The following is a 21,591-nucleotide window of genomic DNA, read 5'->3' as shown; positions in this document are numbered from 1 at the left end:
ACGAGGCAGTTGGGACGAGTTTTCCCTAACAACCAACCCAATATTACGCAGGAATGTTGAGGGAGTCCTGGATTAGGGGGTGTTCGGATAGCCGAACTATACCTTCAACCCGGACTCCTGGACTATGAAGATACAAGATTGAAGACTCCGTCCCGTGTCCGGAAGGGACTTTCCTTGGCGTGAAAGGCAAGCTTGCGATACAGATGTTCAGATTTCCTACCATTGTAACCGACTCTATGTAACCCTAACCCTATCCGGTGTCTATATAAACCGGAGGGTTTTAGTCCGTAGGACAACATACACATCAACAATCATACCATAGGCTAGCTTCTAGGGTTTAGCCTCTCTGATCTCGTGGTATCAACTCTTGTACTACCCATATCATCAATATTAATCAAGCAGGACATAGGGTTTTACCTCCATCGAGAGGGCCCGAACCTGGGTAAAACTTCGTGTCCCCTACCTCCTGTTACCATCCGGCCTAGACGCACAGTTCGAGGCCCCCTACCCGAGATCCGCCGGTTTTGACACCGACATTGGTGCTTTCATTGAGAGTTCCTCTGTGCCGTCGCCGTCAGGCTCGATGGCTCCTGCGATCATCAATGGCGATGCAGTCCAGGGTGAGACCTTCCTCCCCGGACAGATCTTCGTCTTTGGCGGCTTCGCGCTGCGGGCCGATTCACTTGGCCATCTAGAGCAGATCGAAAGCTATGCCCCTGGCCGTCAGGTCAGATTCGGAAGTTTAAACTACACGGCCGACATCCGCGGGGACTTGATCTTCGACGGATTTGAACCACTGCCGAGCGCCGCACTGTCACAACGAGCATGATCTAGCTCTGCCGCCGAACAGTGCCCTGGAGGCCACACCCGCATCGGCTCCGACCTCTAGTTCGGAGCCGGCTGCGTCGATCGAGGACGGGCGGGTGGACGCCGCCTCGGGGGCTGCAATCCCAAGGGTGGTTGGGCCGAACACCAGCCCCATACTCTGCAAGGCTCGTGACTCCATGGAGCCGGATTCTTCTCCGGACTCCGAACTCTCCGCGCCCCTACCGAGCGAATCCGATTGGGCGCCGATCATGGAGTTCACGGCCACGGACGTCTTTCAGCACTCGCCTTTCGGCGATATCCTGAAGTCACTAAAATCTCTCTCTTTATCAGGAGAACCCTAGCCGGACTACGGTCAGCAAGGTTGGGATTCGAACGATGAAGAAATTCAAAACCCACCCACCACCCACTTGGTAGCCACTGTCGATGATTTAACCGACATGCTCGACTTCAACTCCGACGACATTGACTGTATGGACGCCGATGAAGGAGACGATGAAGAATCAGCGCCTAGCGAGCCCTGGAACGCCACCTCGTCATATGACCTATACATGGTGGACGCACCCAAAGATGACGGCGAGGAACGGAAGGACGCACCGAAGGATTGTTCCCTCGAAAAGCAGTCAAAGCGGCGACGCAAGCGCCGCCCCAAATCCCGCCTCGACAGAAATAGCGATCACACTGATCCAGCGCTGGAGCAAGGCGAACCGCTGCCAGACAATGGCAATCCGGATAATCAAACAAAACAAACAAACCCTATGAATGATAATGGTCTGGACGACACAACGCCGGACAGGCACTCGGAGCAGCAGAATGCCCGTAAAAGGCTCGTCGCCACCGCAAGGAGCCTCAAAAAGCAGAAGCGGAGGCTCAATGCCACGCAAAACACGCTCCAGTTCAGATGGAGCAAAATACTCAACACTGCAGCAAGGTACGGCGACAATCGCCCCTCCAAGAGCTACCCAAAGCGGAAGCTGCTACCCGAATTCGATGAGGAGGCCTCAGACCCCCCCACAACCAAATATCAAAGCAGCCACCTGGTTGGATAGACGACCCCTCTACCACCACAGAACGACATTCAATGCCGCTCACAATACAACACGCGACCCATGTGAGGGCTCGCACCCAAAGGACGGTGCAACAAGATCCATCTATGGACCACGCAAGCGCGCCCCAGCATACAATGCAACACAACAAGCATCCGAACAACGCGGCACACCCAGCTACAGGGGTGCCGCACACCCCCTATGTTTCACCGATGAGGTGCTGGACCACGAATTCCCAGAGGGATTCAAGCCCGTAAACATAGAGGCATACGACGGAACAACAGACCCTGGGGTCTGGATTGAGGACTATATCCTTCATATACATATGGCTCGAGGGGATGATCTCCATGCCATCAAGTACTTACCTCTCAAACTCAAAGGGCCAGCTCATCACTGGCTCAAAGGCCTCCCCGAAAGCTCCATTGGAAGTTGGGAAGAGCTCGAAGACGCCTTTCGGGCAAACTTTCAAGGGACTTATGTCCGACCTCCGAATGCGGACGACCTGAGTCACATAACTCAACAGCCCGGAGAGTCAGCCCGAAAGCTTTGGAATATGGTTTCTTACTAAAAAGAACCAGATTGTTGATTGTCCGGACGCTGAAGCCTTAGCGGCTTTCAAGCACAGCGTCCGTGACAAATGGCTCGCCAGACACCTCGGCCAAAATAAGCCGAGAACGATGGCCGCATTAACAAACCTCATGACCCGCTTCTGCGCGGGTGAGGACAGCTGGCTAGCCAGATGCAGCACCAGCAACCCCAGTACATCTGAAGTTAGAGATGGAAACGGGAAATCACGGCGCAACAGTAATAACAAACGCCGGAATAAAGAAGACAGCATGAAGGGCACGGCAGTAAATGCCGGATTCAAAGTCCCTCGGACAAACCAAAAGCCGCCCTCCAAAGGCACCAGAGATGAACTGTCCAGCCTCAACAAAATTCTAGACCAAGTATGTCAGATCCATAGTACCCCTAGCAAACCTGCTAATCATACCCACAGAGAATGTTGGGTCTTCAAGCAGTCCGGCAAGCTTAACGTCATACACAAAGGGGAAGATACACCAAGTGAAGACGAGGACGAACCTCCCAATCAAGACAAGGGGAACAAAAGAAATTTCCACCCGACGTCAAAATAGTAAACGTGTTACACGTGATCAAGAGAAAAAAACAATGCGGCACTCCCTGAAAAATATACCCAAGTGCCCATCACCGCGAAGTCCCGCCACTGGTCGTCTCAACCGATCACCTTCGACCATCGTGATTATGCATCAAGTATCCGGCACGCAGGATGGGCTGCACTGGTATTAGGCCCAGTAATTGGCGGATACCACTTCACACAAGTCCTGATGGATGGCGGCAGTAGCCTAAACCTAATATATCAAGATACAATCCGCGGGATGGGGTTAGACCCAACACAAATTCGCCATAGCAATACTACCTTTAAAGGAGTAACGCTAGGCCCAGGGGCTCGTTGTACGGGCTCCCTCCTACTACAAGTTATATTCGGCTCCCCCGACAACTTCCGTCGCGAGCATTTAACTTTTCACATCACTCCGTTTAAAAGTGGCTATCAAGCACTACTCGGACGCGAAGCTTTTGCTCGCTTTAATGCAATACCACACTACGCCTCCCTAACACTCAAGATGCCCGGTCCACGTGGCATCATTTCAGTGCACGGAAGTATCAAGCGATCTCTGCGCGCCGAAGAGAGTGAGGTTGCCTTGGCAGCCGCACACTAAAGGCGCCCGGACCAGCAAAAGCATCCAATAGGTCGTCAAGACCTCAGACGCAACTAACCAAATCCGGCGCCGCTACTCATATCAAATAAACGGTCACACCCCTATCTTTCAAAAGTACAAGGGGCTCAACACACGCAGACGAGTGGCGATTTCTTCTTATCTTGAATTATACATGGTTTCTTTAGAAAACTATCCTTTTGCACGACAACCTTTTTACCTAAATTCCTCTCTTTTACAGATGATCATCATGCTACACCCGTCCAGGATACGGCACAACAGAGACACATGAACAGACGTGCGGCAGGGACCCGACCCAAGGATTCCTTTTAGATTAAGACCCTACGTAAACCTTTTTTACTGTTTCTTGTTGATACATATCCACCGTTGAGAAGGATGCTGACGTCTTGGCATGTGGCCACGCCAGAACAATGCATGTACCTGGACACAAGGGGCTTCTTACAAAGGCCATTCTTCAGGCCCGGTTTATACCACAAAGACCGAATACCTTAGGGAGTGTTCGGCGTCGCGAGTTTGGCCCTATATGCATCAGCTCTGAATCATTGTCTTTGGTCAAATGTTGGGTTTGCCCGGCTCCTATGTTTGGGTGCCTTACGTTCCGCTTTACCAGCTAAGGTAGCACCAGGAGAACTACTGCGATTGTGCCCTGATTCATCCGGACGAGCGCCTCAGTAGAGAAAGTCGAAAACTAACTGTCATGATCTAGCATGAGACTGGTCAACCACTCGATGACCCATGGGAATGTTAGAATTCCTCCACCTTAACGAAGGGCCGCTTTCCAGCCAGGAATATACGCACCCCGGGATCGGGAGAGTGCGGAGCCACCAGGGGCTATCTAGTAGCCCCACTGTCAAACTCCTATGGCTAAGTGAAAGTGTTAAAGCATTATAGTCCGGTTGCCTTGCTCGCTCCGCTATCACCTCCTTAATAGGACCAAGACGTTGGGTTAAGTGTGAACACGTGTTTCTGCGAACACCTCCGCATTATATGCGTGGGGGTTGAAGCCGACGACTTCAATCTTTCAGGTTATACAGATGTATACATAAACGGCCGCCCGGGAGGCATCACATTACTTTTAGGCAAAAGTATAAAAGTAGCCTCATAAAAATTTAAAAAGCATTTCTCTTACGATGAGATTACATGTCAATCAAACATAATATTTTTTGAGCACTGGGTCTCTACCAAACGAGCACCCTCAAGAACTTCCTCAAAGTAGTGCTCCGCAGCCCTTCGACCTATGGCCGAATCCTGCGCTGCAACAGTGGTAGCATCCATCTCTGCCCAGTATGCTTTAGCACGGGCAAAGGCCATCCGTGCGCCTTCTATGCACGCCGACCTCTTCATCGCATTTATGCGCAGCACCACATCAAGGACCTGCTGCACCAAGCTGAAATAGCTGCTCGGTATTGACCTTCCAGGCCATAGTTGATCCACAACAGACCTCATGGAGAGTCCGGACAACCTATTTAGTTCGGCCCATTCGGCTAATTGGTCCGTCAACGAAAGCGGACGCTCGGAAGAAAGGAATTGCTTCCAAAACAGCTGGTCCACTTCACGGTCCGTCTGACTCTGGAAGTACTTGGCCGCATCGGCAACGCTCGCCGCCAAATCCATATACGCATCCTCCGAACTCCATAGCCGATCCAGAGGGGCATACCGTGGATCTCCGTACTTCCTCTGCAGCATAAAGGACTTCCCGGCTACAATATCCCCAGCTTCCCGCAGCTCCTCCTTCTTTGCCCTCATAGCAGAGCGGAGGTCTTTTCCCGTTACAGCAGCCTTCTCAAGGTCTGATGCCTTCGCCTGGTTTTCCTTTTCAAGAGCCAGGCAACGGTCTACGGCGGCTTTTAATTCTACGGCCATATTGGCCATCTTCTTCCGGCTCTCGCCATGTGCGGCCTTCTCGGCTCGCAACTCTTCGGCCGCCTTCAAAGCAGCTGCATTACCCAATCTTGCTTGTTCCTTGGCTCGGGCAAGTTCCGCCCGCAAGGCTTCAACAGTGGCAGCTCCATCTGCAGTCATAACATGTTGAAAACACTGGCATCATACTCTTCCTATTTGGCATTTACCAGAAAAGGATACTTACCCTGCGCCTCGTCAAGCCTTCTGTTAACAAGCTCGATGTCGGCATCTGCCGCATCCAACCGCCTTTCTAAACGGGCAAACTGGCTAGTCCGGCTGGCCACCGGAGCTTCCATCTCCTGCACATAAAGGCAGTATGGTTATTACCTGGGAATATGATCCTCCGTTCGTCATCGTTTCCGACGACAACCAGAGTCTCAGGGGCTATTATCTACACACGGCACGCCTAGCATGTGCAGGACTATTACACATTCCTTTTCACGTACCTCAAAGCCTGTCAGTAGACTCATAAAAGCTTCATGCAATCCGCTTTCGGTGGACGATATCCTCTCCATCACCATATTCATCAACACACGGTGATCATCTGAGATGGCCGATCGCACACTAGAAGGCGCCGGACTCTTTTGTCTACCCTCTTCGGGAGCCGGACACTAGGAGCCTTGGGGATCAATTGGATCACCTTCTGGCCTCTCCGCACTCGGAGAGGCCCTCCGCGACGACACTTTAGGGTCGCCCGCTTCCGGAGCAGAGGAGTCCGGAGGAGGCGTCTCGCTCTCCATCATCTCTGGAAGAAGATCCCCCGAAGACGAGCTCATTTGAGAGGGGCTAAGGCCCGAACTGCATAAATATATGTGGTGGTTATTTTCTCAGAAGAAAAAGATGGCATATCTGTACTATTAAAGTTTTCGGGTCACTTACGACTCCCAGGAGAATTGATCCCCCCACGGACTTTGTGCAGCAGCACCGCCCCCCAAGGTAGGGCCCCCGGTAGAAGATTTCTTCTCCCGTTTGGAAGCATCGGCTTCCGAATTCCCAGGAGCAGTCCTTTTCCTTTTCCGGTCGTCTTCCTTCGTGGAGACGCTCGCTCCCTCGGTTAGAATAGGCAGCGTTGGGGGCCCGCGTCCGCCGCATTACCCTCCACAGTATCTTCCTTCAAGGGATCCGGGCAAGGTGCGGTCTGGAGCATCTTTTCCAGTACCGGATTCTCCAAACCCTCAGGGAGGGGGCCGAACACCGAGTCAACTTCGCCTTTGTTAGCCAGTCCTGGTCGAAAAAGCAAACTCTCAATAACTTCGTAATGAAGGAAAGATAATATGTTTGGCCGGAAGATTCTTTACCTGTTCGGCGGCGCGGTTACTGCTCAAGCCCACGTCCTCTGTGATTTCCGGACAATCTACCTGATGTTCGAAGAATGGCTTATACATATCCTCATGCGTCAGGCCGAGAAAATTTTGAATGGCACGCGGACCCTCGGGATTGAACTCCCACAAGCGAAGGGCCGACGTTTCAAGGCTGGACTTGACGAACCAGCATAACTTGTATTACCGCGACCAAACTGAGATCTCCGTTGAAGAGATCTCGATTGCGGCTTTGCAGTAAAGGCACATCCTTGGCTGGACCCCAGCTCAGTCCTCTGCTGATCCATGACATCAGTCGTGGTGGAGGGCCCGAGCGAAAAACGGGGGCGGCCGCCCACTTGGCACTTCTAGGAGTCGTGATGTAGAACCACTCCTGTTGCCACAATGTAGACACCTCTGGGATGGAACCTTTGGGCCACGGAGCTCCCGTCATCTTGCATATTGAGGCGCCTCCACACTCTGTATGTTGCCCTTCGATCACCGTCGGCTTTACTTCAAAGGTCTTGAGCCATAAGCCAAAGTGGGGGGTAACCCGGAGGAAGGCCTCGCATACGACAACAAAAGTCGTGATATGCAGGAAGGAGTCCGGAGCTAGATCATGGAAATCTAGCCCGTAATAAAACATCAAGCCCCTGACGAAAGGATCCAGTGCAAAACCTAGACCCCGGAGGAAGTGGGGGACGAACACAACGCTCTCGTTGGGTTTGGGAGAGGGGACGGCCTACCCCCGGGGAGGCAGCCGATGCGATATTTCGGCGGTTAGATACCTGGCCTCCCTCAACTTTTTGATGTCTTCTTCTGTGACGGAGGAGGGCATCCATCGACCTTGAAGGATGGATCCGGACATGACTGAAGGTTCGGAGCACCTGACCTAAGCTTTGGGCGTTTGAGCTTGGGGCGGGGGAAGGATTCGATTGAGCACGGGAGGAAAAAGTAAAAGCTTTGCCCCTTTATAAAGAGGGTGGATATCAAGCATCCTCCCCGTGTCCGTTTGGACTTGCCTATGATCTAGGAGTCCTAGAAGCGGTTGGGTTACCCACGCCCATATTGATGAGAATCCCGTAATGAGGGGACACGATCTCTGCTTTGACAAGACGTGCCAAGGAAACCACCTCACATAACACGCTGAGGTGGGATAATGAAACGATTTGGATAAAGGCTTGGCCGTGGCGTGTCGCACCACGGAATACGTCAGCAGATTAGATTTGTGTTAATATTATTATTCTCTCTATGGCAATATGTGGAAACTTATTTTGCAGAGCCGGACACTATCTTTGTGTTCAAGATCTTCTATGAAGTATTTGGAGGAGGAACCCGCCTTGCAATGCCGAAGACAATTTGCGCGCCGGACTCGTCGTCATTGAAGCCTGGTTCAGGGGCTACTGAGGGAGTCCTGGATTAGGGGGTGTTTGGATAGCCGAACTATACCTTCAACCCGGACTCTTGGACTATGAAGATACAAGATTGAAGACTCTGTCCCATGTCCGGAAGGGACTTTCCTTGGCGTGGAAGGCAAGCTTGGCGATACAGATGTTCAGATCTCCTACCATTGTAACCGACTCTATGTAACCCTAACCATATCCGGTGTCTATATAAACCGGAGGGTTTTAGTCCGTAGGACAACATACACATCAACAATCATACCATAGGCTAGCTTCTAGGGTTTAGCCTCTCTGATCTCGTGGTAGATCAACTCTTGTACTACCCATATCATCAATATTAATCAAGCAGGACGTAGGGTTTTACCTCCATCGAGAGGGCCCGAACCTGGGTAAAACTTCGTGTCCCCTGCCTCCTGTTACCATCCGGCCTAGATGCACAGTTCGGGGCCCCCTACCCGAGATCCGCCGGTTTTGACACCGACAAATGTGCTTTTGGCACTATTAGTGGACAGGTACTGACCCACTGCAGCAAGAGCTGACATTGCGGTTATAGTTGCCTCGCCACCTTCAGAAGGTGGCGGTTCCACCATGTTTTCCATAGCTCGCTGAAAAGTTGAGGTTTACATTAGTAGTACCAGAACAGGAGATATTAAGGAGGTAGCGAAACCAAACAAAATATCTTTGGTATATATACAGAACTTATTCTGGTGAACCCATGTAAAATATTAGTTGTATTTTATTGCAAAGTACATAATAAAACCAGGTTCCAAACATATGACCATGTACCATCGCTAATGTATTGCGTATTTATTCACATTGTATTGAGGGCTAAGGATAAAGGGACGAAGTTTATAATACGGTAAGCATAGTTTGACATCATTCATATCACAAAACAACTGAGAACAGAAAAACAGGCAATTATAACGTTGTGTGGGCAAGTCCAGCACGGAACTAGATTACAGGTCAAGATCAAAGGAACATCACTCCTCTCTTTTAAACCTTCTAAGGTGCAATGATACGCTAAGACAATTGTGTATAAAATTGAAAAGAGTAATAGACGTTGGTTGCAAACCATGCAGTTCAAGGCACAAGTCAGAGTAAGTAGTAGTTAAAAGGCATGAGGATTAAGGACTTACAACAGCGGCTTTGACTAGTGTAGTCATGCCCTTCTTCTTGCTGGTGTGACAGTCCTTGAAGATTTCCACAGCATTTGGTTCAGGTACTTTTTGGTCCTTGCGGGCTTTCCTCTGCATTTGGAACAAGTCAATATAGATCTGATAATATGGTACAACGAAAAGAGTGAAACAACACCTAATTACAAGAGCCTCACAGTGTGCAATATAGCTACGAGATCATGTCGTCTGTTGGAATTTCACTTTCGTACGGTTGGCCTTGTTCTTTGAACAGTTCACCTACAAGAAGATAGATTTGTGTGGCACATGCGTAAATAGGACTTCAACATGTGATCTGATTACATATATATAATGTACCTGATACTTCGGATCAGACCAGTGTTTAACGAGGCCCCTCCAGTCTTCATCGGATATATTTTCCACTGGAGATGTTTGAGAAAGTTCACTGTTAGCCTTGCCTTCAAAGTGAGTTTTCCTCAAGTTATACTGTCGGGGATATACCCCGCGGTATGATCCGGTCGGAGTTATAACCCGGCTGGGACTTGGTAAACCGGAAGGTGTTAAGGCAGGTGGTAAACCGGCAGGTGTTAAGACAGGTGCTAAACCGGTTGGTGTTAAGTCAGACGGTAAACCGGCAGGTTGTTAAACCGGCTGGCAGTTAAGACAGGGGTTAAGTCAGATGATAACTCGGCAGATATTCTTAAACCAACAGACCATCTTAAACCGGCAGAAGTTAACTCCCGGCAGATAATCTTAAACCGGCACCAGTTAACTCCCGGCAGACAATCTTAAACCGGCACCAGTTAACTCCCGGCAGACAATCTTAAACCGGCACCAGTTAACTCCCGGCAGGCAGTGGTAACTGGGTTGCTAGGAGTTATGAAGCCCGAGACGTTATGAAGCCCAAGATGTTAAGAAGCCCATAAAGAGAAGTCATAATAGCTAAGTCTTAAGTCCGAGTTGGACTCTACATGTAACCCGCCCCTTCAACATATATAAGGAGGGGCGGGGCTCCCCAAAGAGGGACAAGTAAGAAGAAACAATTTTAAAGGGTTAGGGTTAACTGGGAGAGCCAGTTTACGGCGACTTCCTCATGATCATTTTGAGAGATAGCCTCAAACAGCACGTAGGGTTGTTATCGGATGATGTTTCCCGGGGCCCGAAGCTATCTAAACCCTTGTCCTGCGTTGCGTCTCTCGATTCCACTCAACCCCTCTCAAGCTACCACATAGATGCGTTAGCCTCATGACTAAGTCCTCACACTAGGATATCTGCCGTGACGATTCCACGACAGTTGGCGCCCATCGTGGGACCTGCGCATGATGGTGAGGAGTTCTTGGAGGGATCTCTTCTAGGGATCGAGAAATTCACAATTTTTCGCAGGGGAAAATTCCCGTTTAGAAGGATCTGCGTCAGCTTCAAATTCATTAGTCTAAATTTGCAATCTTTGAGATTTGAGGTCAAGAGAAAATTAGTGTTACGCGTGCGTGATAAACATGACCCGGCGATCCGTCGGATATGGAGACGAATCGATATCGGTTACAGTGGCCGCTATGAGAGCCGAGACAAACTTCTATTTGGGCGAGTCATCAGTATCTTGGAACACCAGAAGTGTCAAAAAGGAATTTTTAAGTATGCGTTTCTTGAATAGAAGACCACCATGATCCGGACGTGGATTGTCCAAAAGCTACTACAGCATGGAGGAGGTCAATATTCGCATGTGCTATTGTGGGTCACTAAGACATACAAGAATCTTGCTGCAGCCACCGAACGCTGCAATCCATGTCAAAACACCTGTGAGTGGGCAAGCAATCAGGGACCATACGATCACGACTCGGTCTCGTGTTTTATATTATTCAAATCAATACTACAATCGAATCAGGCCAACCCAGAATCAACGACCGTAACCTGGTCCCCTCTGAAGCTACGGCTGCCGCTTCATTAACAAGCTCCCGGTTTTCCTTCGAGCCGTAACTTCACGACCTCTCCCTGGCCACTGTCGAGGCTTCTGCGACCTACCGCACGTTAAACCGCCGGACTCCGTCGCCGCAAGCTCCGATTCACACGGCCCTGCGTCCGTGGCTATTCCTACATCGTGCCGCTCTCATCGGCCGTCTAATGCGGCCGAGTGACCATGCTGCCTCTGCTTTGAACCGCAATGCGGCCTCACCGTCGTTGTGACTTGTCGCTGTAAGCCGCCCTCCCGGATCATGCCCGCTGGTCCGCATCCACTACAACGAGGTGACTCGCCGTTGTTGTAACCTGTCGCTGCAAGCCGCACTGCCAGATCATGCCTTGCGTTTCCTCGACCAAAGCCTCCGCAACGCGGCCGTGCTGAGCCGTTGACCTGTGCCGTGGCCGGGGTTGTGTGTCAAGCAACTGTTGCCCTGAGTTCGCCTCTGAACCAGGCCTCCACCTCACCTCCATCGGGAGTGGCCTCACGCCACCGTACCAGCAAACCGTCGCTGCCTTACACCCTCGCCTTCAGTCACCGAGGGGCGCGGTAGTCACGGCTTATCAAACGTCCCCCGCAGGAATCGTCGCAGAGTGATTCGCCTTGCACCCACGGCCGAAGCCGAGCTTCCGCGGTTGAGCCGTATCGCTTCCGATTCACCTTGCCACCTCATCCCTCGCGGCCTTGAAGTGGCCTCGCGCTTTGAATGCGTGTGTCGAGTTGGATTTTCATTCTCGCCATCTTCAAGACTTCAACCATCCACCCCTCCGCTGTGGATTCGTCGGGGCTCTCCGAGCGTCTCCGCTGCTAAACCGCCGTGGCCTCTGCCGTGTCGGCTCGTACCTCGGCGTTATTCCACTGTGCTCCTGCCGCTACCTACGCCGCAAGCTGCCGCCGTGACTCGCCGGCCCTGGCCTCAATCACCTCTACAGTAGCCTCTACCTTAAACCGCCCTCACCTCCTCGTGCTCTGCGCTTGCGCTAAACCGGCCACGGCCTCCTTCTGCTTCAATCCCGCCGTCACGGACGTGCGTTGAGCCGCCGCCGACAGCCCGCGGCCGCGGGTACAGCCTCGAGTCGCCTGCCGCCATCTTGGCCTTGAGCCGCTTCAGCCGCACTCCTCCACGAGTCGCCGTCGCCGGCTCACCTCTACTCGAGCCGCTGCCGGGTCGCCGCGGACTCGCCCCGCTGCCTGTGGGTCGGTTTGCCACCACCAAATTACCTCCTGCTGCCGCTTTGCTTCGCCTCTTCGCCGTCGAGCGGTGTCACCGAGCCACCCCCGCCGGTGCGGCCTCTCCAGTGAATCACCAAGCCGTTATCGAGCCATCCGTCATCACAAGTTGCCCTCGTGGTTACAGCTTCGCCTCGCCTCTGCCGTGAACCACTGCACCAACCATGGGTCCTACTTTCATCTTTAGCTGCAAGGCGTTGCCTGCAAGCCGTCGTCCGCGCGCCGTTGTCGCGGCGCTTCGTTTTCAGCCTCGTCTTCAGTTTTAAACCGCCTGCATACACTGCGAGCCACCATTGCCGCATCTCGCTTCGTCCCAGAACCGCCGCCTCTCTCGTCGTCACTCCGCTTCAAGTCGCCATCGCCGCGGCGCTGTGTGTACATGCCCCGGTTCAACAGAACAGAACCAATGCTAGGCAATGGATGCATCGTTTGACCAAACCAAGATTTTCTACAACATGGACGATGTATTGTACGTGTTCTTTCAGTGACTTCTACAGCCAAACAATCGATCCAGTCCTTGAACCATCCTACTGCTAATCCATCCATCAAGGAAGAAGAAATTTACTAGCATCACTGGTCCTAATTCGTGAGCATGACAGACAATTAACCAGTCCATCTAGCCGGCTCACACTGACCACGGCTACGACTTCTGGAGTAGGAAGAAGGCTGCCCCTACTTGGCCTCATTTTGAGCCATCTCTGTACTATCAGATCAAGCAATGCAAATTCCTACAGAGAAAATACCAACGGAAGCTCTTACGTGATCTGCCGTGGCAATTCACCTCGGATGGACTCCGTTGAACCGGCGTAACCGCTTCAAAACCGCCGCGGCTGCTGCCGTGCCAAGACCGCCGCCTCGCTTTGAAGTTGCCAGTAAACCGCCGTTGACGCGGCCCGTCCCTGCTTACACGGATATGAGCTTCTGCTGGGTTGTCAAGTTGCCGTCGCCGCCTGAGCTTCTGCTGGGCTGTCAAGTTGCTGTCGCCATCTGCCTTCACGCGCCGTTATGGCCGGCTTCCCCTGCTATTAAAACCACGGGAGTCCCGAGCCGCCCGCTATCGCTCGCCCGCAGGCTCCGACCCGTCGCCGGGTGTAGTTGTCAAACAAAACAACTGTGGCCTTGTGCTAAGTCGTCGGTGCCTCTCCATCGCTGCTACGGCTCAACCCCTCTGCTGCATCGCGCTGTCGTTGAATCCGCACCCGCGACCATCCGAGTCGTCGTCCCTGTAGCCAGCGCACACATTGGTACCTGTGCTGGAGTCTATGTGCAAGAACGGAGGGAGTACTACTATGTGGCCTACTACCGCCGAAGTTGAAAGCAAATCAGTCCCAAATCTCATTAAAAAAGAGAAGGATAAGGAGGGCGGTGGCTGTTGTATTAGAAGTTTAAAGCTACTACTAAGCACTATTGCATGAAAAAGTCAGAGGAAACGTATTTATCCATTATCAGCGTCCGATTCGTCTGACAAAATATATCAGGTGATATTGTTTCTATCTACTTTTAATACATGTTTTTAATAAAAAACAATTTCTTTGATCTGTATCTTTTTTGTGTGCAAGGCAATTATTTATTTCCAAATGACGTTATATCGCGGAAATTTGTTCTTCGTGCCACTCAATAGAAGCACCCAAGCTACTGCCCTTGCAGACCAATCCATATCGGCATATCAGGGTCGCACCCGCCCATACAAGCTGCCCAATGGACGTTTATAAACCGTCGCCCCGCGGTCCAGTCTATTTCAACAAATCTGGAGCAAATCATAATATATTATCAGTTTCCACCGGATGGCTCAATGAATTGGAGTACAAATTGTTGCCACTGCAGTTTGGGTAATTTCAACAATCAGCGTGTATGACCCACTGGCCGGGTTACTGATACAATTCCAACAGGATCATTTATAACCCGCCATGATCGACTTCAACCTTCCGTGGATTCATATCGCATTATTAACGCTAAAGATATACAATGAGTGCTGTGAAGATCTGTTGGGTTTTGTAGTAATTTCAAAAAAATTCCTACGCACACGCAAGATCATGGTGATGCATAGCAACGAGAGGGGAGAGTATGATCTACGTACCCTTGTAGATCGACAACGGAAGCGTTTGGTTGATGTAGTCGTACGTCTCCACGGCCCGACCGATCAAACACCGAAACTATGGCACCTCCGAGTTCTAGCACACGTTCAGCTCGATGACGATCCCCGGACTCCGATCCAGCAAAGTGTCGGGGAAGAGTTCCGTTAGCACGACGGCGTGGTGACGATCTTGATGTACTACCATCGCAGGGCTTCGCCTAAGCACCGCTACAATATTATCGAGGACTATGGTGGAAGGGGGCACCGCACACGGCTAAGAATATGATCACGTGGATCAACTTGTGTCTCTAGGGGGTGCCCCTGCCTCCGTATATAAAGGTTCAAGGGAGGGGGGCCGGCCGGCCAGGAGAGGCGCGCCAGGAGGAGTCCTACTCCTTCTGGGAGTAGGACTCCCCCCCTTTCCTAGTTGGAATAGGATTCGTGGAGGGGGGGAAAGAGGAGAGAGAGGAGGAAGGGGGGCCGGCCCCCTCTCCTTGTCCAATTCGGACCAAGGGGGGGAGGGGCGCGCGGCCCATCTCTGGCCACCTCTCCTCTCTTCCACTAAGGCCCACTAAGGCCCATATACCTCGGGGGGGTTCCGGTAACCTCCCGGTACTCCGGTAAAATCCCGATTTCACCCAGAACACTTTCGATATCCAAACATAGGCTTCCAATATATCAATCTTTATGTCTGGACCATTTCGAGACTCCTCGTCATGTCCGTGATCACATCCGGGACTCCGAACAACCTTTGGTACATCAAAATGCATAAACTCATAATATAACTCTCATCGTAACCTTAAGCGTGCGGACCCTACGGGTTCGAGAACAATGTAGACATGACCGAGACACATCTCCGGTCAATAACCAATAGCGGGACCTGGATGCCCATATTGGCTCCTACATATTCTACGAAGATCTTTATCGGTCAGATCGCATAACAACATACATTGTTCCCTTTGTCATCGGTATGTTACTTGCCCGAGATTCGATCGTCGGTATCCTATACCTAGTTCAATCTCGTTACCGGCAAGTCTCTTTACTCGTTCTGTAATACATCATCCCTCAACTAACTCATTAGTTGCAATGCTTGCAAGGCTTAAGTGATGTGCATTACCGAGAGGGCCCAGAGATACCTCTTCGACAATCGGAGTGACAAATCCTAATCTCGAAATACGCCAACCCAACATGTACCTTTGGAGACACCTGTAGAGCACCTTTATAATCATCCATTTACGTTGTGACGTTTGGTAGCACACAAAGTGTTCCTCCGGCAAACGGGAGTTGCATAATCTCATAGTCATAGGAACATGTATAAGTCATGAAGAAAGCAATAGCAACATACTAAACGATCGGGTGCTAAGCTAATGGAATGGGTCATGTCAATCAGATCATTCATCTAATGATGTGATCCCGTTAATCAAATAACAACTCTTTGTTTATGGTTAGGAAACATAACCATCTTCGATTAACGAGCTAGTCAAGTAGAGGCATACTAGTGACACTTTGTTTGTCTATGTATTCACACATGTATTATGTTTCCGGTTAATACAATTCTAGCATGAATAATAAACATTTATCATGATATAAGGAAATAAATAATAACTTTATTATTGCCTCTAGGGAATATTTCCTTCAAGATCATCAACTCACTACCTTGTTTCCAGCTTTAACATATTACAGCATTTCGCTGTTCAACTATATGCCGGTGTACATCATGGTCAAATATGGAGAATCTCAAGCCAACTCCTCGAGTCGTCTTAAGACCTGTGGGCTACGATGACATGACTCAGTAAATGACTGGCAGTTTAAAGCAAGTCAAGAACTCCAGGTCATTGGAGGGAAGATAACCCAGTCATGAAGGCTATCGCCATATTGGTGAAAATTTAAAGGCCGTCAGAAAAATTCCGGCTTAAAAAGTATATGAAAATCACAAAATCTCGGCTCAATGAAGGAGTTCCGGATCATCAGAAAGGATTCCGGTTTAAAAATCCGGCTCAAGGTAAAGATATCTCCCACAAAGCTTTGAAGCTCTCAATATCCGGTTTAACAATTTCCGATTCAAAAAGAGTAATTTCTCGCAAGTTCGAGTTTTCAGGAAACATTAAAGGGACCAAAGAGAGTCTATTGCAAAAGCACAACTCAAACATAGGTACCCCTTGAGCACAGCTCACAATATCATTTGGGGGCTTCCTGTTCAAACATAGGTGTGTTCACCAAAGAGAACATAGTGTTACTACCCTCTTGATCCGGCTATCAAGCCAATATTATCATAAGAGCACTGCTCTGGTTACTTCGGTAATCCAGCTATCAAGCCAATATTATCATAAGGGGCCAAAGAGAGTCTGTTGCACAACACAACTCAAACATGGGTATCCCATGAGCACAGCTCACAATATCACTTGGAGGCTATGTTCGAACCATAGTCACACCTCTTGATAGGCTTAAAGCCACCAGGGAAATCACTTGGGGGCTCTGGTTGTATCCGAACCATAGCTTATACCCTCTTGATAAGCATAAGGGCACCAGGGAAATCACTTGGGGGCTCTGGTCGTATCCGGACCATAGCTACACCTCTTGATAGGCATAAGGCCGCCAGGAAAATCACTTGGGGGCTATGGGTTCGAATCATAGTTACACCTCTTGATAAGAATAAGGGCACTAGGGAAATCACTTGGGGGCTTGGTCGTATTCGAACCATAGCTACACCTCTTGATCGGCGCAATGCTACAATTATGACTACATGGGGGCTCTGGTCGTATCCGAACCATAGCTTAAACCCTCTTGATGATACATATACATCATCATATATTACATCATACATCATCATTACATCATCATAGCATGTATCATATGTGAATGGATATACCGGCTTATATGGCAGGAATCGGTTTGCAAACCAGGTTATACTTATTCAAATCTTTAATAGCCAACATGGCTGGATTTTTTATTATGGTTATCAATAACCAATATTATGAGTGAGGTTTTCAAAGTCGCTTTAGCGCAATCCTCGTCTTATTTTATCAACAGATATGATTTATTATACAATGGAAGGAATAGTCCCGAGTTGCTGCAGGCTTACGACCCGGCACTTGGGGGCTACATTATTCAAGTTGGGATTACATCAAATACACAATTCTCATGTCGCCGCAAGAATGCACCATGACACTTGGGGGCTAATGCAAAGTCATTGTTTGATCACTTATTGAAGACCCGACTCATCACATCGTAATGAGCCGGCCCTTGGGGGCTACCAATTTCTCCTGTCAACAATTCAAGGTACACAAATTTTCATCTATTATTGAAGGATCCACTGCTCAGTTGGTAAAGCACAAAGCTCTCAACCTTGTGGATGTGGATTCAAGCCCCATGATGGGGGTTACATCGTATAATGTTATTCTCAATGAAGTATATATAAAGTCCCAGCTCAATATTATCTTACTGAGCCAGCCCTTGGGGGCTACACGTTGATGTTCAAGTCTACATGATCATATCTATAAAGTCCCTGCTCATTATTGCATAATGACCCGACCCTTGGGGGCTACACTGGTTGAAGTTTTTATAAGCATAAGGCAATTTCAAGTCCCAGGTTGCTGCAAGCATGACAACCTGGCACTTGGGGGCTACATATGTGGAATACTCAGTTTTGACTGGTGATTGAGATGAACAACCCGGATTTCTTCAAGATTGTGACATTCATATTTAAGCAAGTCTTAAGCTATTATTATGCTACCTTCTTAAGATTTGGGGGCTACAAGTGATAGGCATATAAGAGGTACATTTTCAAGCTTGATGTTAACTACAATTATGACCAGGTGCCATCAATATTTGTAAACCGGCAATGATAAGCCGACAAGGTTCTACATTCTTAAACCGGCTGAAGATCAGATGAGTATTTCAAAGACCAATATTTTTGTTAAGCATTGGGAGCTGAAGTCAAAGGAGTTATTCTTCACAATATTTCTCTATGACAAACCACTGTCAGCAAATTGATTATGAAGCTGGCCTATTGACTTGGATTTTACAGAAGAAGGAAGTAACAAGGACTTAAGGATGATCAGGATTAGTTTAACATGGATAAATCCAAATTAAACTGGGGGCTAATGTCGGGGATATACCCCGCGGTATGATCCGGCCAGAGTTATAACCCGGCTGGGACTTGGTAAACCGGCAGGTGTTAAGGCAGGTGGTAAACCGGCAGGTGTTTAGACAGGTGGTAAACCGGTTGGTGTTAAGTCAGACGGTAAACCGGCAGGTTGTTAAACCGGATGACAGTTAAGACAGGGGTTAAGTCAGATGATAACTCATCAGATATTCTTAAACCGGTAGAAGCTAACTCCCGACAGACAATCTTAAAACGGCACCAGTTAACTCCCGGCAGATAATCTTAAACCGGCACCAGTTAACTCCTGACAGACAATCTTAAACTGGCACCAGTTAACTCCGGGCAGGCAGTGGTAACTGGGTTGCTAGGAGTTATGAAGCCTGAGACGTTATGAAGCCCAAGATGTTAAGAAGCCCATGAAGAGAAGTCATAATAGTTAAGTCTTAAGTCCGAGTTGGACTCTACATGTAACCCGCCCCTTCAACATATATAAGGAGGGGCAGGGCTCCCCAAAGAGGGACAAGTAAGAAGAAACAATCTTAAAGGGTTAGGGTTAACTGGGAGAGCCGGTTTACGGCAACTTCCTCATGATCATAATGAGAGATAGCCTCAAATAGCACGTAGGGTTGTTACCGGATGATGTTTCCCGAGGCCCGAAGCTGTCTAAACCCTTGTCCTGCGTTGCGTCTCTCGAGTCCACTCAACCCCTCTCAAGCTACCACATAGATGTGTTGGCCTCACGACTAAGTCCTCACACTATAGGGCGAATTCGAGCTCGGTACCCGGGGATCCGCAGAGCAGACTTGAAAACATGGGTGCAAGCTTGTCTGGTTGCATCATCTTGGCTATCCAACTTGAACCTCATCTGTTGAAAATTATGGGAGTCTCATTATCAGCAACCTAGAAAGTATGGGACAGAGCAAGACGATATTACTAGTTTCCATACATAACCATACTTACAGATAAATGGTCGAGGAGGGTGTTGAACTGGGTTTCGTCTTTGTCATTCCTATACTGAATCCATGTTGGGAGGATACGTACATGACACCTAACGACAACCGCTGCCTTTGATACTAACTTGGCTGACTCTGTAGCATCACGTGGCCTTTTTAAACCTGACTCAAAACGGATCTCCATTCTTCCTCCTCTAGATTTAGTTAACCTATCGAGCATTATCCCTGATGTTTGTTTCCTCTTGCGCCTAGGTGCTAGTCCAACAACGAACATAGGAAGTGTTAGTGTACATCAAACTGTGAGACTACATATAAAGAAGCATGCAACTGTAACTTGACTCCAGCAACTACCTTCTTGTTGTCGAAGCTCACAAGGTTCATCTGATCTTGCCAACTCGTCTTGTGTCAAGAGTGCTTGGTAAGTAGTGTCAGGTGGCAAGGGTGCTTGGGAACGTGCTGCTAGCTCAGTTGACGCATGAGTAACTCGTGCAGCTGGTAGTACTGTGGAAGGTGTTGCAAGAACTAGGGATGTCTCTGCTTGTTTGGTGGCAGCTCTTTGTTTCTGTTTGGCTTTTTCTGCAGCCCGTGTAGCATGGGATACCTTGTTTGTAGAATTTTCCGTTGGACTTTGACCTTCAATTGCACCATCAGTACCAGCAGAATCTGCAGGATTCTTCCGGTTCCCGTTCCCTGCTATTCTGTGTTTCTTCCTCTTTCTCTGTGCCATGTTAAGTCAAGCCGACAAGAAAAATGAATAACAATTTAGTTCTTCAGAACAAATTGATGTGTGATACAGACGAACTGAACTTTGATGTTAGACAACCACATTATACGAGGATGTAATATGTATGAAAAACAGGACGGAAGAGATAACCAGAACTATGATGTGTAAACTAAGCAGAAGACATTTCACTAGATTAGAAACAATGCAATGGAAGGTAGACACCATATGAAAGATTCTACAAATATCGCTCTGCCAAGTTAACAGTGTCTCATCATAAATGGCATTTAAACAAATGTGAAGCAGTACAAGAAATAAATCATATGCAAGATGGAAACAACATCACACTACCAAGTTAGAGGTCTCTCGTCATTAGTGCCATTGCATATTCACAGCTTATGATGTGTAAGCTCAGGAGAAGGCATTTCAACAAATAAGAAGCAATGAAAGCTAGACACCATATGAAAGATGCAACGAATATCACTCTACCAAGTTAAAACTGTCTCGTCATAAGTGCCATTTCAACAAATTAGTAGTATAAGCTAGAAAAGAATGCGAGATGTAACATATATCACACTCCGAAGTCAAACGTGTCTTATGATAAGTGATTGTTGCAGGTTACACAACAATAGTAATTTGATGTAAGAACATGGTGTGATAGACAGATATCGTATGTTCTAGAAACAGGAACACGTGTCTTATTCAAGTATAATGTGTAAAGTAAGCAGATGTAATTCAACAAAATTAGCAGCAATACAAGCTAGACATCACACATAACATGCAACCACATATAACAGTGCCAAGTTAGAGGGAGCACCGGTGATGGTGCACTAGGGGAGACGTGCTCATCATAAACACAACTATGTTGAGTGTCTATGCATGTTTTGTCTTGGAAATCATCTTGGAGGGGATGGAGGGGTAGAAACTGTAGAGGCCCTCCGTTTGGAAGGAGCAGCTTTATCCACTGCCTTGCTAACTTCCTTCCGCTTTATTGATTTTGAATTGTCAAGTAAACCGACAAGAAAAAGCAATAAAATTCTCTCTTTAGAACTCATTCATGCATGATACTGACAGTCACTACTTTGATGTAAGGCAAACACATGATACCAAGATGGAATATCACTACAAAAAAAGACATCCGTGACATTTTGGGTCGAACAAATTTTTTTTCCGTCATACATATGACACTTCTA

Source organism: Triticum urartu, chromosome 6 (genome assembly GCF_003073215.2).
Source record: "Triticum urartu cultivar G1812 chromosome 6, Tu2.1, whole genome shotgun sequence".
Taxonomy (NCBI): Eukaryota; Viridiplantae; Streptophyta; class Magnoliopsida; order Poales; family Poaceae; genus Triticum; species Triticum urartu.
Note: the sequence above shows the minus strand (reverse complement) of the source record.